Source organism: Taeniopygia guttata, chromosome 34 (assembly GCF_048771995.1).
Source record: "Taeniopygia guttata chromosome 34, bTaeGut7.mat, whole genome shotgun sequence".
NCBI lineage: Eukaryota > Metazoa > Chordata > Aves > Passeriformes > Estrildidae > Taeniopygia > Taeniopygia guttata.
The window spans coordinates 870,761-889,128 of NC_133059.1; the positions used below are offsets into that span (position 1 = coordinate 870,761).

Here is an 18,368-nt window from a genome sequence, read left to right on the forward strand (position 1 = left end):
CTCCAGATCCTCATGGAACCAAGGGTGCATTGAGGCACAGCTGGGCCTTGTTGCAAGCAAAGAAACCTCTGTAAAAAGCAGGGTAACTCACAGAACCAAGGAGTCCATTGTTAGAGGATAAAACCTATGGAACCAAGGGTCCATGGTGACAAAGAGGGGCCTCATGGAAGCAAGGGGTCACTGCGACACAGTGGGACTCATGGTACGAATTGTCCATTATGACAATGTGGATTCACGGAGACCGTGGTGACACTAAGGAACCTCATGGATCCACAGGGCCATTGTGGTGCTGAAGAACTTCATGGACCCCAGGGTTTATTGTGACACAGCAGGCCCGCATTGGAAGAGAGGAACCATTGATGACAGTACAGAAACTCATGGAAGCAAGGGACATGGACTCATGGGACCATTGTGACACAGCAGGGCCACATGGAACCAAGGAGACCAGTGACATTTAGGTACCTCATGGAACCAATGGTCCATTGCGACACAGCAGGGCCACATGGAACCAAGGAGACCATGGTGACACTACGGAAGCTCATGGAACCAAGAGTCCATTGTGACACTGCAGAAACAAGGAGACCATGGCTGACACTATGGAAGCTCATGGAACCAAACAGCCATTGTGACACTGCAAGGTGTTGTTGAACCGGGAAGACCATTGTGACCCTAGAAAACTTGATTGGCACTAAGAGTTTATTGTGACACAGCAGGGTCCCATGAAACCAGTTGTCCATTGTGACAACGCAGATCTGATAGGACCATGGTGACATTACGGAAGCTCATGGAACCGTGGGTCCATTGTGATAAAGCAAGGCCTCATGGAACCAAGGAGACCATTGTGACATCATGGAATCTCATGGAACAAAGGAACCATTGTTACAGTCTGGAACCAAAGAGACCATTGTGACATCATGGAATCTCATGGAACCAAGTGTCCATTGTTATAGTCTGGAACCAAAGAGACCATTGTGACATCATAGAACATCATGGAACCAAGGGTCCATTGTTACAGTCCAGAACCAAAGAGACCATTGTGACATCATGGAATCCCATGGAACCCAGTGTCCATTGTTACAGTCTGGAACCAAAGAGACCATTGTGACATGATGGAATCTGATGGAACCAAGGGTCCATTGTTACAGTCCAGAATCACGGAGACCATTGTGACATCGTGGAAACGCGTGGACCCAAGGGTCCATAGTTACAGTTCGTAACCAAGGAGACCATTGTGACATCATGGGACCTCATGGAACCAAGGGTCCATTGTTACAGTCCGGAACCAAGGAGACCATTGTGACATCGTGGAAACACCTGGACCCAAGGGTCCATAGTTACAGTTCGTAACCAAGGAGACCATTGTGACATCACGGAACCGTGTGGAATCAAGAAGATCATTGTGACATCATGGAACCGCGTGGAATCAAGGGTCCATTGTTGCAGTTCAGAACCACAGAGAACATTGTGACATCATGGAACCTCATGGAACCAAGGGTCCATTGTTACAGTCTGGAACCAAGGAGACCATTGTGACATCACGGAACCGCGTGGAATCAAGAAGATCATTGTGACATCACGGAACCGCGTGGAATCAAGGGTCCATTGTTGCAGTTCAGAACCACAGAGAACATTGTGACATCAGGGAACCTCATGGAACCAGGGCTCTATTGTTCCAGTCGGAACCAAGGAGACCATTGTGACATCATGGAACCTCATGGAACCAAGGGTCTCCAGAATCAAGGACACCATTGTGACCGTACAGAACCTCACAGAACCAAGATTCCATTTTTATGCAGTGGGGCCTCATGGAACCAAGGAAACACTGTGACACAGCAGGGCCGCATGGAACCAATGGTCCATAGAGATACTGCCTATCCAAGGAGACCATGGTGATGCTGTGGAACCTCATGGAACCAAGGGGCCATTGTGACATTGTGTGGTCTCATTGGAACAAAGGACATGGTTAATGGGACAGAGGCTCCTGGAAACTATGGGACCTTGTGACACTGCAGGGCCTCATGGAACCAAGGAGACCACTGTGACACTGAGAACCTTATGGAACCAAGCAGCCCTTTTCACCCTAAGGAACCAAGGAGACCATTGCTGACAGCATAAACCTCATGGAATTGAGGGGCTGTTGCTATACAGCTGTCGGAACCCCGGCCTGGTTTAAGCGTTCCATGTGGTGGTAAAGTCTCTCCTCCAACCTGTGGTTCCAAAGAAAACTCTGCAGCCTCTTGTTGTTCCATCTCAAGGCAGAACATTGTAAGCTATCTAAAAGATTGTCTTCTCTGGCTACTGCGGTTTAGTCAGCAGCTCAGGCAGAGGCACACACACCCCTGACACCCTCTCTTTCTGGTGTCTTCTTCTTCTCTCCCCCTGCCCAGGGCTGCTGCTATCTTTTATATGATACATTACGAGATACATGTTTACAGTTTTTCCCCAATACCTACTACCTATATTAAATGGTGCTTTTCTACTCTAAACAAATCCATAAGTGCCAACATCATCAAGAACATGGAGGTAAGGAAGAAAAAAGAGGAGGAACAGGACCGGCCTACATTCCTCCATCTTAAAACTTCTGACCCCATGTACAAAGTAAAAACCCCCCTGTACCGGTGCTAACCCCCCCCCATACAATACTAAAAATTTTTTCTCTCTACTTTGTAACTACTTCTACTATAATATATAAACTTTGGTGACTGCTTGTTCAACATTCAAAGTTCGTAAATCATTCCATGGCTCAAACTCAAAATCACAGCTGTTTCCAGCTGCCTTCCAGGGTCTCAAATGCCTCCGACCAGGCCCTGGAAACTCCAAAAATGTCTGAGGGACATTTTGAGTTCCAACAAGCGCCTGAGGCAGGGAGATGCAGCTGGGGCAGGGCAGAGAGCTAGCTGCTGGAGAGGTGGCCTGGGGGCTGGCAAAGGCCGCTTCCAGAAACTCACAGCCAGGGCAAAGACCCCTGTGCTGTCCCCATCGGAGGTGTACACGCTGTCCTCTGTCCAGGCACTCAGCACATCGAGGAGGATCTGCAGCGCCGGCTGGGCGGTCCTGCTCGAGGACATGATGGCCCCCCACATGGTCACGGCAGCTCTGTGGGGCCAGAGCTCTGTGTCAGGGCGGGTCTCAGCCACAGCAGCGTGGCCTGGGCAGCTGCAGGGGCCCGCGCTGGCCCTCAGGCCGGCCTCTGACTCCTGCCCCTGGCTGGCAGCAGCCAGCCAGCCCACGTGGGTCCAGGCCCTGAGGGGCAGGGAGGGAGCATGGCAGCAGGCTCTGGAGTTGACATGCCAGGACTGGAAAACTGAGGGCCCAGAGGCTCCTGCAGTACATCGATGGCATCATTGTGTGGGGGAACACGGCAATGGAAGTATTTGAGTAAGGACAACAGATCATCCAGATTCTGTTGAGAGCCAGCTTCACCATCAAGAAGAGCAAAGTCAAATGACCTGCCCAAGAGATCCAGTTCCTGGGAGCAAAGTTGCAAGATGGACAGCGTCACATTCCCACTGAGGTCACCAATAAGATCACTGCGATGTCCCCACCATGCCACTGACACCACATGGAACAAAAGGATTGTTCTGCTGTCCTTCATAAGAGTAAATGTTGTTCTGTTCTCCTGTCCTTGTCACTGTGCTCACCCTGCATGAGGTGTGTCTGCAAGCCCTCCAACCTCTGGGCTTGGGATGGGCAAGTGTTCCTGAGGGAACAGGGATGGGGCAGCTGGGCTGGACTGACCCAAGGGATGTTCCATTCCATGTGACACCATGATCAGCAATCAACTGAGAGAACTGGGTGACAAGGGGGTAGGGGATTAATTTCTGTTTGAAGATATTTTTCTTTCAAAACAGCACCTACACATACAGAATCTTATCCCGCCAGAAGGTTGTCAAACAGTTTCTGCTGATAGGCAATTTCCTGTGGATTTGCTTTTCTTCTGTTAGTGTGTCTTGCTGTGCTTTTTTTTAGTTGGGTTTGGAGGGTTTTTTTGGTCGGTTTTGGTTTTTTTCCCTGTTGAACTTCCTTTCTTCTGATGCATACGTTTTTTCTCCCTTTCCTTGTGGCTTGCTTGACACCTGATGGCAAGACAAATTTACCCAACTCAGTCATCTTGCCCAGTTATGTTTAGCAGTCACCATTACTAGATGAGTTCAGTCACAGACTCCCTGCAATTTGGCAGCATCCACCAAGAATTGAAAGTGCATTTCATGTCCTTGTAGAGATAATAGAAATAATCCACAGTGGTGGTCAAGGGCTGGTCACTGAGGGATGTCAGCAGGGCGTGGCTGCCAAGAGGACTCTGTACCATGGATGACATTTGAGCCTCATTGTTCAGCCAAATTCCCACCCACCCCATGTTCCACTCCTTCAGCCCGGGTCTCTCCAGTCTGGCTCTGAGGAGACCACAGCAGACCCTGTCACAGGCCTGCTGAAGCCTGTGCACACAACATCCCCTTCTTTTCCCTCCCACGTGGGTTCTGCAGTCCCTGCCTTGTCCTGCCAGTGCCTGGAATGGCTGCAGGAGGATTTGCCACATCCCGTTCTTTGCCGAGCCTGACCAGTCCGTGACTCTCCCAGTCCCCCTCCCTGCCCAGACTGGTTCCATGTCTGCCCTTCCCAAGTGCCCAGGACCCTCTGGGATGGCTCTGGCCTTTCCAGGGAGTTTGAGAGAGGTGCCACAGTGACGCTGCCCAGCCTTCTCAACAGGCCTGACACCAAAGGCCTTTTCCACATCCCTCAGTCCCAGATCAGTGGCCAGAACACAGCACAGCCCTGTCCAGGTCCTCAGGGTGGTTCAGAAGGGAGGCAGCAGGGTTTTCTCCCCACAGACCCTCACTCCATCCAATGTCTCTCTGTGCAGTCCATGGCTGCCCTGAGCATTTTTTCCTGGAGCTTCCCTGCCCAGGATGTTTGTCTCTATGCTGTTCCAACCACACCCCAGCAAAGAATTCAGGTGATTTCCCCAGAGGAGGTTACTCTCATTGTAAAATGGCCTCAAGGCACTGTTTGTGCCACTGGAACTCTGCCACTCCTAAGTGCTGCTGATGGTGTTTGTGCTCACACAGGTTCATCTCCCCACACACACACACACACGATGCACTGCTAAAATCTCCCCAGTACAGAGCAAACATGGCCTGCTGGCCTGGTCACTTGGTGTCCCTCCATGCAGGGACAAACAACCTCCTGCAGGTGGGGGAGAGGCCAGTGCTGGCAATGGTGGTTGCAGGGGCTGGTGTGGGACAATTGTCGTGGGGCACCTTCCCAGGCTGTCCCCAGAACAAAGACACAGCCCAGGCCCTGCTCTGCTCCTCCATCAGGTCCATGCCAGGAGCTCTGGCTGTGCCAGGACACTGCTGTGTGCCCCCCTGCACACTCGCCCTCTGCCCAGGCACTGGGCTGTGCTGTGCCAGGGCATTCCTGGAGCACATTGCTGACAGCAGCTCTGGAGGAGAGCAAAGCCTTCCTGCCCTGCCCTCAGGAGATGCCCTTTGCTGATGGAGCTGCTGTGCTGGAGCCCAGCTGTGTCCCAGCAGTGCCCACGGCCTGTCCCTGCCTGTGGTCACAGCACGGACACGCAGCAGGACAGTGACCAAGCTGCCAGAGCACTGCGGCCTTACAGCCACAGCAGGGCTGGGAAGGAGAGGGTGGAGTTGGGAAGGGCAGCTCCAAAAGGACCAGTCCCTGCTGCTCCCTGGCAGTGCTGCTCTGCTGGAGCTCTCTTCCTCTTCTCCCCTCTAACTTCATGCAGGCCTCAGACTGGAATCCCAGATAAAACAGGCACTGCAGGGTAGTTTATTTTGTTCCTATGTAGCGATAGCACAAACCTGGTTAACAGAGCTTATGGGTCACATCCAAGAGGCAGACAGTGACTTAGATGGTGGGGGTTAAAAAATGGTATTGATGATAATTTATGAGCGAAAAACCCACTGAGCATTACCCAAGGGCCTGCTGTCCTTGGCCCCTGCACGCTCATCCAGGCTGAGATGGACACTGATGGTTTCTGTGCCAGGCTCTCCCAGCCCAGCCCAGCTCCCTGCAAGCTCTGCCAGCTGCCCTGAGCTCTGGGCAGCACCAAGGGCCTCTCCCCAGCACAGCCCAGCCGGCTCTGGCCCCACAGCTCTGCTCAGGCCAGGCTGCTCTGGGCACTGCCCCACGGCCTCAGCCCCTGCCAAGGGCACAGCAGCAGCTGCAGCTCAGCCAGGACTCAGCCCCACCATGGGGGAAGGGGCCTGGCCAAGGCAAAGGAGGCTCCCTGGGTGTCCTGCTCCCCTCTGGCTGAGGTGCTGAGAGCTCTGACACCCCTCCTGCCATCCCATCTGCCCAGGCCAGCACAAGAGCCCCGGCCTTGGGGCCCTGCAGAGCTGCTCCTGCTCCAGGCCCAGGGCCCATCCCAGAGCTGGGGCAGCCACAAAGCTGTGCCCATTTCTGCTCATTGCTGCTCTGATGGGCATGGATCCTCAGCCCCTTGGGGGTTGCTGATGAATTTTCCTACTCCACAGGCCTCTTCTTTCTTGAAGTCTTTACTTCAGGAATTCAGTGACAAAAGCTCATAAACATTTGTTCAAAAGCCCCAAACAATGAAAGCCCACGGGAATAATTTAAATTTTTAATTCTTCTGTGGTTCATGAGACAGATTTCAGAAGTATGTTCAAAGTGAATATACTGTATTGAAAACAATTAAGAGCAAAGTGTTTTGTCCGGTTTTCTTTTCCTGTTTATAGATTGATATCAACAATGTCCAATTGATATTGATCCCCAGCACCTCCTTATGCACTCTTAATAGATATGACAATCATGACCCTTCGTGTTTGACAATCATTAACACTTTGTCCCCACCCCCTGCCCACCAAGTCCCTCATCCAACCCCTGGCACTCCTATGGATCAGGAATGGTGTGGGCAGCAGGAGCAGGGCAGTGATTCTTCCCCTGTGCTCAGCGCTGGTTGTGCAGCACCTCAAGTGCTGTGTCCAATTCAGAGCCCCTCAATTTAGGAAGACCATGGAGGGGCTGGAGCATGTCCAGAGAAGGGCAACAAGGCTGGTGAGGGGTCTGGAGCACAAATCCTGTGAGGAGCAGCTGAGGGAGCTGGGGTTGTTTATCCTGGAGAAGAGGAGGCTCAGGGGACACAAAGTGGTGTCAGGGCATAGGTTGGACTTGATGATCTCCAAGGTCTTTTCCAACCTTGCTGATTGTGTGATTCTCTGAAACCACCCTTGGAGCAGTTGCAGGAGGAGCCCTGGGCCTCCTCTTCAGAAGCTCCAGCAGCCCAGGTCCCTCAGCTTCTCCTCACAGCCCCAAAGCCCATCCTGTCAGTCCTGCAGAGCCTCTGCAGCTCCTCCTCACTGCCCAGAACAGGGAGCCCCACAGCCAGACACAGCAGCCCAGATGTGCCCCCCTGGCCTGGGGTGCCTCTGGCAAGGGAGCAGCACCAGGCACTGCAGGAGCCTGCAGACAATTCCTGCAGCACTTGTGGGATGATCCTGCTCCCCAAGGGCCGTTCCCATGGTGCCAAGTCAGGAACTGCAATGGGGAGTGGGGCCAGAGAGGAAAGGGCAAACAGGGATGGGCTGTTTGCAGGGCAGGGAACAGGGGTGGGCAAGAGGAAGAAATTTGTATCAGGAATAGTAAAGAAAGCAAAGGTGAAGCCAAGGAAATGCTCAGGGCAGTTTGGGGGTGGCTGCCAGGCAGCCCTGGCTCTGAGCAGCAGCGTCTGCAGTGGGACAGGAAACTCCCAGCTGATGGGAAGAAATTTCTGGCTGACTGCAGAGGCCAGGACAAAGCTGAGTGGTTTCCCTGGTGTCCCCCAGCCCTTCCTGGCCCCAGGGGCTGATGGCATTTGTGCTGTCCCCACACCAACAGCCTGGGGCTGCTCACGGGGGTTTTCTGTGCTGAGCATTGACCTGGCCATGTTCTTGAGAGAGCCTGGGCAAGGAGCCTGGAGCCCCCAGGCCCTGGCCTGAGGCGGCAGCGCTGCCCCAGCAGTGCCCATGGCCTGTCCCTGCTGCAGCCCCGGCACTGCCACCCCCAGGACTGTGCCCGGCCCCGAGAGCACTCAGGCCCTGCAGCAACACCAGGGCCACCAGGGCAGCGGGGCAGGGCCACGGGAGCAGCACTGGCAGCACCAAGTGCTGCTGCTCCTGGGCACAGCTGCTGTGCCAGCACTGATCTGCCCCAGCTCTGCACACAGACATTGCTGCTGCAGCTCCAGAGAAGGCAACAAAAGGGCATCTCTGCAGAAAACTTGGCTGGGACATCCTTTAGTTTCTTGAAAGGCACCAAGAACACTGCCCCTCATTTACACAGTTTGTGGCCACAGGAAAAGTGGAGAGAAACAAAACGATAAATGGCACAAGGAATGACATTTCTTTGTGAACCATATGAAAAAAAACTAAAAGATTGAAAAAGAACCTTTGCATGAAACCAACAAGAAGTATCAAAGATGACTTTTATTACATGTGATTTAGATAAATTGTTCAGCACTTTAATGTCCCTGAAAGCATCCAGTCATCAGTCTCCACACTGCAGCCTTGAGCTCCTGGTTCCTCAGGCTGTAGATGAGGGGGTTCAGGGCTGGAGGCACCACTGAGTACAGAACTGACAGGGCCAGATCCAGGGATGGGGAGGACATCGAGGGGGGCTTCAGGTGAGCAAATACTACAGTTGTGAGGAACAGAGAGACCACGGCCAGGTGAGGGAGGCAGGTGGAAAAGGCTTTGTGCCGTCCCTGCTCAGAGGGGATCCTCAGCACAGCCCTGAAGATCTGCACATAGGAGAAAACCATGAACACAGAACATCCAAATCCCACAGACACAGTAACAGCAATGAGACCAAGTTCCCTGAGATAGGATTTGGAGCAAGACAGCTTGAGGATCTGGGGGATTTCACAGAAGAACTGTCCCAGGGCATTGCCATGGCACAGGGGCAGGGAAAATGTATTGGCCGTGTGCAGCAGAGCATTGAGAAAGGCACTGGCCCAGGCAGCTGCTGCCATGTGGGCACAAGCTCTGCTGCCCAGGAGGGTCCCGTAGTGCAGGGGTTTGCAGATGGACACGTAGCGGTCGTAGCACATGATGGTCAGGAGGAAATACTCTGCTCCAATGAAGAAGAGAAAGAAAAAGAGCTGTGCAGCACATCCTGTGTAGGAGATGTTCCTGGTGTCCCAGAGGGAATTGTGCATGGCTTTGGGGACAGTGGTGCAGATGGAGCCCAGGTCGCTGAGGGCCAGGTGGAGCAGGAAGAAGAACATGGGCGTGTGCAGGTGGTGGCCGCAGGCTACGGCGCTGATGATGAGGCTGTTGCCCAGGAGGGCAGCCAGGGAGATGCCCAGGAAGAGGCAGAAGTGCAGGAGCTGCAGCTGCCGCGTGTCTGCCAGTGCCAGCAGGAGGAAGTGGCTGATGGAGCTGCTGTTGGACATTTGCTGTGGCTGCACATGGGCACCTGGTCATGGAGAAAGGACAGGGACAAGTCAGGAGAGGCTGTTTGGAGCCAAACCTGGGCCATTCCCTGCAGCCTGTCCTGCTGGGACTCACCCACCCTTGTTCCTGCTCTGGGAAAACCTTCACCCAGGTCCCAGGAGTTGTTTTAGGAATTGTTTTCCTACCCATACACCATTCCTGGCTCTCTGAGGTCAGAAATCCCCAGCATTCCTGCTGCACTCAGGGTTTGCCACTGAGAGATGTGAGAGGCAAAGGATTCCCTGTGGCTGAGGGCAGGTGAGGGGCTGGATGGGCTTGTTCCCCCAGCACTGCTCTGCTCAGCCCCCTCTGCTTCCCTGAGCATCTCCCTGGGCCTGGACATTCCCTCCTGAGAGGTGCCTTGTCCCTGCCAGCAGAGCCCATCCCACCCTGTGTGCCCTCGGCCCGGCCCTACAGAAACCTGCCTGTGTGCAGGGCCCTGGCTGGGGCAGGCTCTGTGTGCAGCTGGGCAAGGGCAGCTCAGGAGAGCCCTGCTGGGCCCTGCAGAGGTGATGCTGCTGCTGTCCAGGGCTGAGGAGTGGCTGAAGGCCCTTTGGGAGGCTCCCAGCAGAGAGACTGACCACCCAAAGTCACAGTTCTGGAGTCTCTGTAAATGTTCAAACATTCCTTTGATGATCCCGTGTGGCCCTTTCAATTCAGAATGTTCTGTGATTCTGGGATTACAATTCCTCTTCTGCTTCTCTCATCCCCCTGTTGTCTATAATCAAAAGAGAAAAAAACCCTTTGCAACAGTGTTAGAACAATAAAGTAAAACCCTGACCTTTATTGGAAGCTTCCAGGTATACCAGTGGGAATGGGGCACACCCAGAACCTGATTTCAACAATTTGTTAAGGTTGATTAATTAGGATATTTATGGGAACCTCCTGTAGGAGATTCAGTTGCCCCAGTTACATACCCCTGGCTCAACCCATTGGAGTATGTCCAAGGGCTTCTTTGCCCCACTTTAGTTATGACTGCTCACATAGTGTGTGTTCTTCTTGTAGGTCCTCTTCCCGATAATAAGACAATGCAGTATTTCAGGAATGTATTTAGACAGTCACCTTATTGTTCTGAAATCTAAGAGATAGGTAGGAAACATACTAGAATCAGTAAAGGATTACAATTATGTAAGTACATAATAGTAAATTAATAACGTTAATTAAGAGTTTAATAGAGTTAAATAAGGATTATAATTTTATAATTATATCAAACTAATTTACAGAGATACCAATACATGAAAGATGTATAAATAGCAAAAATATTTTTGTCATCACCCCAACTTTCCCATCCTGCTCCAAGCAGGAAATTGAAAACACTCTCAGGAAATCTCCTGACCTTTACAGCAATCCCAGGCTTACCTTCTTTGGGAAGTGCCCTCCGGAGCTGTGCCCAGGCTGGTCTGGAGCTGGGAGCAGCCCTGCCCCACCCAGCCCCTCTCAGCAGCAGCACCTGCCCTGATCAGGGTGGCTCCTTCCCCCCACAGCTCCTGGCCAGCGCTGGGAGCAGCTCCAGGGCCGGCTGAGAGCTGTCCCTGGCAGGCAGCAGAGTCCTGGCCCAGCACAGCGCCCTGGGCTGCAGGACCCTGCTCTGCAGGACAGCCCTGGGCACCCCTGGCTGCTCTGCACAGGAGATGAGCAGAGAATGCACTCACAGGGGCTGTGGGCATTGGGATGTTCCAGCTTTAGGAGATCTCTCCAGGAGCTGCAGCTGCATTGTCCTGCAGCCAGAGGTTCCTGTGCCAAGGGCTGGCAGTGATTCTGCCCCGGGCACTTCTCAGCCCCTTCCCAGCCCTGACTGATTGAAGCTCTCTGTGCCTCTGTGCTGTGCCCGGGCTGGCTGCAGGCAGTGCCCCAGCCCTGCTGGGCTGGGAGAAGAGCTGCTCAGCAAGAGAAATGTGCTTTTGAAGCTCTGCTTGGTTACCAGGATCACCCTCTGTGCCAGGAGCCCGGCCCAGCTCAGCAGCACAGACACAGCACAAGGACTTTAATGACCCTCTGGGGCTTTGTGCTCAGGCCCTGAACATCAGGCCCTGAGAGGGAGCTGCAGAAACCTCTCCAGAACTCCAAGTCACAATCCAACTCCAAAGTTTCTTGGACTTTTAATGGGTCCCGCTGAGGGACACGACTGAGAAAGTGTCCCCAGGCCCCAGACAGAGCAGAGAACTGGAGGCACTGATGACAGGTGGGGACAAAGAGAAGCCAAGTCTTGGTGCCCTGGGGCACAGCAGGGTCTGTGCCACCAAGGGCTGGGAGGAGACACCTTGTCCTGAGGCCCTGGGGCCTCCTGGCCAGGCTGGGCACTGTCACCCCCTGGTCCTGCCCTCAGCATCCCCCCCTAGCCCATATCCCAGTGGCCTGAAGGATCTGCTGGAAGGAGTCCCTGGGGAGCCTTGGTCAGGAATGGCCCTGGGGGCTCCTTCATGCTCCCAGAACTGCATTTCTTTTAAGGTACTTGGTGTTTCCCTTTTGATACAGACTCTGTGAGAGGTTTGTGCAATCATGGCCTCAATTATCTGCCTTAAGGAGTCCCTTGAGAGCTTTGTACTGACACTCACTGGGGCTCATTAATACTCTGAGATACTAAACTTTTTTCAGGTACTTTGGATTTTCCTTTCCACACCGAGAGGTTTTTGTGCCATTTTGAGTCTCCAATTCTCTCCTTCAAGGAGTCCATGAGGAGCCTGTGTTGGGAATGGACCTCAGTGGCACCCATTAATGCTTTGAGACAGTTTGGGGTTTTCTTCTGCCATTGACTCCTGGAAAGGTTTGTGCAATCTCCTCTCAGGCCCTGAGGTTCCCGGGCTCAGTTCCAAATGCACCACGGGGCTCATTAGGTTCAGGCAACTCCTGACAAACCACGGCTCTGCCTTGGTTTCCCTCTGGTCTGGGGCAGTTCATCAGGAAGTTTCTGTAGTGGTTTTGGTTCACCATTTTGGGATTTCTTGGGCAATATATCAATAAGTGTGGTGGGTTCAGTGCTGTCTAATTACCAGTGCACACACTACAATATACTTACTCATCTCCTGCTCTTGAAATAGGATTAGAAGAAAGGCAAAGTCGGCTCAAAACTTTTAAATGGTATAAAGAAAAGTTTCTTAAGAGTAACTAAAAGACAGAGTAATAAGGATCAAAACTAAACTTTCAGAACACTTCCTTTCTCCATACAATCTGACAATGTAAAGAGACAAAATCTAAAATTTTCTGTCAATTTTCCACCTCTAGAATAGTCTTTCTTCAGTTCACTTAGGGAAAGAACCTCCTCTTGTTAATGTGTTGGAGACTTCTCCACAAGAAAACAATTATCTCATGGCTTTTCTTTTCCATGAATAGCAGCCACTAGGAAAAATCTGCAATTGTGAAATCTCTCCCATTTTTTCACAGATTTTCCCACAGCTGTGTTTAGGGGACATGTCAATTTAAGTGGTATTAGTTTAAAGATGTGCTGTTTAAGAGCAAAGGTTCTCTTCATCTCTTTCTGAAATCATCCTAATCTCTGGGAATAGAGATCTTCTTCTTCTCTCCCTGAGGGCACAGGGTCTCATCACTCTGCTCTCTTTGTCTGTTCAAACACCTCATGGCATCAAGCTACTTCAATATTTCCTTACTTTAGCATGGAGGCCTTTGCTGAACAAGTCATCTCCCCATATTTTTCAATGCCTTATAGGGAAAAAGAGAGTCTGATGTATCAATGGCATCCTTCTCCATAGCTTTAGCAGAGGATTTCAGCCCTGAGATCAAAGCATCTCCTCATCCCTCCCATCTGGGACTCAACTTCCTCTTCACTGACCTCGGTGTCTTCATGTTGCCCCTCTGTGTGCCTGCCCTGTGTCCTTTTCTCTCACTGGAGGGAGGATGGCAGCACTGGAAGGGTCAATATCTGCCCGGGGCCTGCAGATGGTTCCATGAGCCCAGGCAGGCTTGGTGGCCAATTCTTATTTTTGCTGTGGTTCCTGGACATGAAGACCAGCTATTTTCCCCAGGAATGAAGGAATAGAGTGCCACTGTTTTAGGGGCAGATGAAAGGTGCCCACTAGAGGACAAGGCCAGCCAAAGCTGCCAGGTATTGTTCTGAGAGATACTTTTACAAATTGCAATTTTTTTTAGGGAAAGTACCACCAGGTCCTCACAGTATCACCATGGTCTCCATAGGAAGGGAGCAAACGAACCCCAATGTTCCAGGGGCTGTGGCTCATCCACCAGAGGCCAAGGCCAGCCAGATCAGATGGTGCTGGCAGATTTTGTCCTTGGACATAGGGAATTTTAGAGGTGGAATACCAGTTTCGGACCTGGTTGCCTGGAGGTGAAGGACAGTTCTTTTACACAGGAAGAAAAGCATGGAACACCGGTGTTTCAGGGGCAGATGAAACACGGCTTTCAGAGGCCAAGGGCAGCCAGACCTCTCTGTCCTGGTAGCTTTTGTCTGAAAGCAACCCTTGGATAAAGGAACTTTGGAGGTGGAACCAAAATTTTGGCCATTTCTGCATTGGTAAGAAGGACGGTTCTTTTCCATAGGAAGGAAAGCCCAGAGCCGCAGTGTTTCAAAGGCAGAGGAGGAGAGAGGTGGCTCCTGAGAGGCTGAGCCAGTCAGACCCGTTTGTCTTGGTAGCTTTCATCACTGAGAAATCTTTGGATCTAGGGAATTCTGGAGGAGGATTCCCAACTTTGGCCACCTGGTCAAGATGGATGGTTTTTCCCATAGGAAAGAAAAGCCCAGGTGAAGCCCAGGTGTTTTGGAAGAAGATGAGAGGTGGTCACCATAGGCCAAGAGAGTCAGACCTGTTTTTTCCTGGCACCTTTTATCTGGGGGAAATCCTTGGATATTCAGAGTTTTGAAGGTGGAATCTCAGTTTTGGCCATGGGCACCTGGGCAGGAAGAAGAGTTCTTTTCATCAGCAAGGAAAGCACAGAGCCCCAGTGTTTCAAAGGCAGATAAGAATTAGCTCTTGGAAACCAAGGCGAGCCAGACTTGTCTCTCCTGGAAGCTTTCACCTGGGAGAAATCCTTGGATATAGGGAACCCTGGAGGCGGATTCCCAACATTGGCCATGGGTGTCTGGATGTGAAAGGTGCTTTTTTCCCATAAGAAAGAAAAGCACAGGGTCCCAGTGTTTCAAAGGCAGATGAGAGGTGGCCCCTGGGTGGCCAAGGCAGCCAGATCTGTCTGTCCTCGCAGATTTTATCTGGGAACAATCTTTGCATAAAAGCACAATAAGAGGAGGAATCCAAATGTTGGCCATGGGCACCTGGAGGAGAAGGACAGTTCTTTCCACAGGAAGGAGAGCACTGAGCCCCAGTGCTCCAGGGGCAGATGAGCAGCAGCCCTGGACATGCCAAGGTCAGCTGGACCTGTCAGGTGGCCCCCAGGTGGCCCAGCCTAGAGAGGCCACCTAGAGCAGAAGCTGGACAGTGTTACAGGAATAAAGTGGGGATTTATTCAAAAGGCCTTCAAAGGATTCACCTTGGGCAGTACAGGGGCCTGGCTGAGGGTACACCTAGGATGGACAACAGGTTTCCACACTTTTTATGTTCTGATTCATTTCCATATTGGGGTTAATTGTCCAATTACACCTTCAGGTTATGCAGCCCCACCCTCCCAGTCTGCTCTCTTCAATTCGCTGTTGTTTTCACTTTTTGGGCCTGAAGCTGCAGTGGTGTTCTTGGCTCTTGGGCTGTAAGAGGATTGTTTTGTCTGACTACACTGTGAAGAGAACTTGCTGACACTCTGTATGAAGTTCAGAGGTACAGATACAGGACAGAATCTGGAAAATATGGAAGCGAAAACTCAAGGCATCAGCCTGTCCCATGTTCCCTTGGTTCCATGGGGACCCACAGTGTCACAACAGCTCCTCTGTGACACTCTGGGCTCCACAGTGTCACCCTGGGCCCTTGGTTTCATGGGAGTTTCCCAATGGTTTCCTCTGATTCCATGAGGTCCCCACAGTGTCCCAACTGACCCATGGTCCCATGAGGTTCCCCAGTGTCACCAAGGTGTCCTTGGACCTGCACTGTCACAACTGACCCATGGCGCCATGAGGTTCCCCAGTGTCACCAGGGTGTCCTTGGACCTGCCTTGTCACAGCTGACCCATGGTCCCATGAGGTTCCCCAGTGTCACCAGGGTGTCCTTGGACCTGCATTGTCACAACTGACCCATGGCTCCATGAGGTTCCCCAGTGTCACCAGAGTGTCCTTGGACCTGCATTGTCACAACTGACCCATGGCTCCATGAGGTTCCCCAGTGTCACCAGGGTGTCCTTGGACCTGCACTGTCACAACTGACCCATGGCTCCATGAGGTTCCCCAGTGTCACCAGGGTGTCCTTGGACCTGCCTTGTCACAGCTGACCCATGGCTCCATGAGGTTCCCCAGTGTCACCAGGGTGTCCTTGGACCTGCACTGTCCCAACTGACCCATGGCTCCATGAGGTTCCCCAGTGTCACCAGGGTGTCCTTGGACCTGCCTTGTCACAACTGACCCATGGCTCCATGAGGTTCCCCAGTGTCACCAGGGTGTCCTTGGACCTGCATTGTCACAGCTGACCCATGGCTCCATGAGGTTCCCCAGTGTCACCAGGGTGTCCTTGGACCTGCCTTGTCACAGCTGACCCATGGCTCCATGAGGTTCCCCAGTGTCACCATGGTCGCTGTCAGAGGCTGGATGAGATCGATGTCCCGAGACACCTTGGGCTGAGCTGTCAATCAGTCACACAGCTGGGACAGTGTAAACCCAGCTCTGAACGCCCGAGCAATCAGAAGTCCCAGCTGGGGGGAGCCCCACGAAGGCCCAGGGGCGTAAAACCAAGGAGCACAAGGTCAGCCCCTGCTATGGACTCTGCCTCTCCTGGGGTTTGTGTCTCAGCCACACTGGAACCCCGGGAGCTGGGAGCCACATGTGTGTCTTTCTGTGGAGCTTCTGTCTTCCTGTCTCCCTCTTTCTTTCCTCTCCTTCTAATGCTCTTTATATGGAACATTTTTGGGTACCTGAACAACTTAAGTGTTTAAGGCTTTCCAGGCTAAATAGGCTAGTGAATGAAGTTACTGCTATGACAAGTGCTTTGTGTTGGATTGGTTTTGTATTAAATGCTTTTCCAAAGTTTCTTGTTTTTTGTACTTTGCCAGTAAAATTTTGGGGGGTCCCGAATGGGCGCTGAGGGGCACTTGGGGATCCCGGAGGGTCTGGGGGACACTTGTGGGACAGATGGGGGCGGTACCGGGGCGGTTCTGTGGAACGCGGGGCATGATGGGCGTTGTAGTCCCGGCCCCAATGGGGCTCTATCGGGCTGCGGGGCATGATGGGAGTTGTAGGCAAAAGAAAAGATGGCGCAGGCTCCAGGCACCGCCCCCAAAGCCATGATCGATCCCTGACGCTGATTGGTTGGAGGCTGCGATGGGCGGGAGTCACGGCCAATGGGAGGCTGTGGAGGCGGGAACAGCCCATTCAACCCCTCCAGTCCCTCCCAGTACAGCCCAGTTCATTCCCAGTACAGCCCCAGTGCCCCTCCAGTCCCTCCCAGCACAGCCCAGTACATCCCCCGTGCCCCTCCAATCCATCTCAGTACAGCCCAGTCCCTCCCAATACACCTGAGTTAATTCCATGCCCTCCCAGTTCCCCCCAGTGCCATCCATATTCCGCTCCAGTGCCCCCCAGTTATCCCCACAGCGTTCCCGCCCATTGTGGGGCAGCGGCACAGACGGAATGTCCTGCGGCCCAAATCCCTGCTCCTGCCACACAGTGCCCGGCCTTCTCCCCTCCTCCTCCTCTCCCAGCACGGCACAAATTCCAGCTCGGAGGAGGCTTCCCCAGAGAGGGCTCCTGCTCCAGCCTGAGTGTCCCTGCAGAGGAACAGGGCATCTTTCAGGCACTTCCACAAGCTCAGGGTTCTTACTTCATGGGGAATCTGGGATGAAAATGGCCTTGTTAGGAAGGACAAAAGCGGAGGGAATGGGTTGGAAATTATTAGTAAAAATGTTCCATTGTACAGGGAAAGTTCACAAAATCATTCCCTGCTTTTTTCCTTTTCAGATTCTTTCATCCATCCACTGAGAGGACCAGCTTGTTCTGGTGCTTTCCATGCACTGATTGTACTCTTGATTTATATCAGTGCTCGAGAGGTGGAAGCTTCTAAACTGAACACAGAAAAAAACTCCCTCTGTCAGCCCATTTTCATCTTCTACATCACTTTCAAGATGTCCATGGGGATGTTGGAACGATTATCACACAGCTCTCCATTTCTGGCTGCAGGCTCGGGAGATTCTTTCTCTGCATTCCCTGACAATTCCTGGGAGCCCGTCATGGTTTCTTAGGCTAGAGCAATAACAGTGAAAATCTCACCCATGGCACAACTGCCCAGCCCACAAGGAAAAGAAAGAACAAGCTATAAAGTTCTTCAAATATTTGTCCCACTTTTCTGCAAGAGTCGAGCTGCACACACGGTGTGGAAAGCCAAGAGAAGCTGCAGCTGGTGGCACATCTTGTGACAGAAACTGCTCAAAGCTTCCTCATTCTCAGCAAAGGTTCTTGGAAACAGCAAACGGGATTGTGGAGAAGATTCTGGGAAAACTGAAACAGCTTTTAAGAAATGAAATGAAAATGGAAAGAAATAATCCAAGACGTTTTTCTCTGTTTATTTTTATGCTCCCCTTTTCCATCTTACACTACTTCCCCATCCCATTAATTGCAAATGGATCTCACTTCTAAAATCCACAATTTGGCAAGTTTTAGACACTCTAAAATACCATGAGCTACACACAGTTTTCCTTCCCCTGTTTTTACTGGAAAGCAACGCTGGAGACATAAGTGCAGTGCTTGGGTCACGTATGAATCCTACACCCAGGGAATGTGCCCCAATAGTGTTTGAACCTCAGCAAGGACAATGCACAGCAGCGACACAGCGGCCGAGGGGATTTCTCTGCCAG

General features: G+C 52.2%; 1 protein-coding gene and 1 pseudogene across 1 annotated transcript in view; one reads left to right on the forward strand and one right to left on the reverse strand.

The window, feature by feature from the left end:
* Nucleotides 1–18,368, forward strand: part of LOC121468955 (uncharacterized) — a 2,238,800-nt gene that overhangs the window by 396,970 nt on the left and 1,823,462 nt on the right. The gene's annotated exons all lie outside the window — the stretch shown is intronic.
* On the reverse strand, nt 8,483–9,501 carry LOC140681328 (olfactory receptor 14J1-like; annotated as a pseudogene).